The following is a 1,594-nucleotide window of genomic DNA, read 5'->3' as shown; positions in this document are numbered from 1 at the left end:
TTTAACCCTACGATTCAGTAAATTTTCCAGAAAAAAAATTTTTTCCCCTATTCTAGCTGGAAAACAGGAACCTTTTTCATCTGACTAATCTTAACCTCCTCACCACCCCTCTGGCCAGCCAATTCTGGAAAAGTTTTCTTCATGTATGTCCTTGATTATTCTTTTATCTAATTTATTATGGTTTCTTCCTCCAAAATAACTCGAGTGCTAGGATTCAGCCTTGACTCTGCAGCTTCTAATTCTGTCCTGTTCACCCTCTTCTCTCATCTCTTTGTTCTTGTCTTCTACATTCAGAGAGAACCTTTAACTTTGTCCTTCACATTCTGCATTAAAAAAAAAAACTCAGCGGCATGATGTAGATTTTCTTTTTGCTAAAACAGTTGTCCTTCTCTGTGAACTCTAGGCTTATGTGAACTCTAGGCTTATGTGAACTCTAGGCTTATGTGAACTCGATAAATTTTCATTTCCTGTCTGCCCACTCTTCTCTATGATGATCACCTTCTTGCAGGCTATAAGGGATACCCAAGAATCTTCAAATGTTGCTTTTTGTTCCTCATAAGCAGTCTTTTGCATCTTGAGAATTATTTTCCTCTTTCTTAATGCTGCAGATTTGCTTCAAAGGCCTCCTATAGATTCCCCTTCCCTTCTCCCTTCCCTTCTCCCTACCTTCCTTCCCCTCCTTACTCCTCCCCACTCCACTGCCCATTGCCAGGAATCCAACTTTGAATGAGGAGTGATCTATCCAGACCTGGCACCAGCAGCAGGATGGCCCCAGGCTGCTCCTCTACCCTAAAGGAGGCTGATTTCCCCTTTCTCCAGCTAGAGGGCAGGGTTTTGGGTCTAGCAGGCTTCGTCCAATGTGACAGATAATTTCCTATCCTTACTAACTAGTCTTCTCACTCTCCAAACCAGTGGTTTGCAACCTCTAAATCATGGACCCCTGATAGTGCAATTTTTCTGAGCATTACCCTCCCTCTGCTCTATGGATATTTATTATAAATTGTTCTATAGCTTGGAAGCCTCTTCTTATCTTCCTTGTGATGGGAGGGGTGGCTCTGTTTTAATGAGAGAAAGAATGGCCATTCATGGTATTTCTCCTGTTCTAGCAGCCAGGTCTCCAGAATTAAATTTCTCATAAAAATGCCAATGTGCAGACATAGCTGGAAATGCACACCATCATCACCAAGGACCTGTGGATAGGCTGGAAGCCCTGAGATACTGACACAGCCTGGGGCCTCAGGAGAGAGGAGACCAAAGGGATTCTATCCAAGAGGCTAGGAGGTCATTTACAAAGCCTGGCTAGGGATCACAAGCCTCGGCTCACTCTGTCAGTGTCATGGGAGACCCTGTTGCTTCTCCTAGGAAGATAAGCACCCATATGTGAGCTGGTAGACTTCTTTTGGGGTGTGCCCCCTGAAAAGGAAGCCCCCTGCCCCTCCTGGTGGCCTTTAGGCCTGGGGCCTCCGACGGTCTCTCCACCAGCTAGGCTGCTCAGCATGTGACAGTGCTTAATGAGGAGGTTCCTCGGATGGGCTCTGGGAGGCCTGTGGGAGGCAGGCACACGGCCAGGAGAATCCCAGAGAATGCCGAGTGC

General features: G+C 46.1%; 1 protein-coding gene across 7 annotated transcripts in view; it reads right to left on the bottom strand.

The window, feature by feature from the left end:
• Positions 1 to 1,594, bottom strand: part of KCNN3 (potassium intermediate/small conductance calcium-activated channel, subfamily N, member 3) — a 170,650-nt gene that overhangs the window by 61,923 nt on the left and 107,133 nt on the right. The window lies entirely within an intron of this gene.

The sequence above is a fragment of the Bison bison genome, unplaced genomic scaffold (genome assembly GCF_000754665.1).
Source record: "Bison bison bison isolate TAMUID 2011002044 unplaced genomic scaffold, Bison_UMD1.0 scf7180017864093, whole genome shotgun sequence".
In the NCBI taxonomy this organism is placed as follows: Eukaryota; Metazoa; Chordata; class Mammalia; order Artiodactyla; family Bovidae; genus Bison; species Bison bison.
Note: the sequence above shows the minus strand (reverse complement) of the source record. Positions and strands in the feature narration are given on the sequence as shown.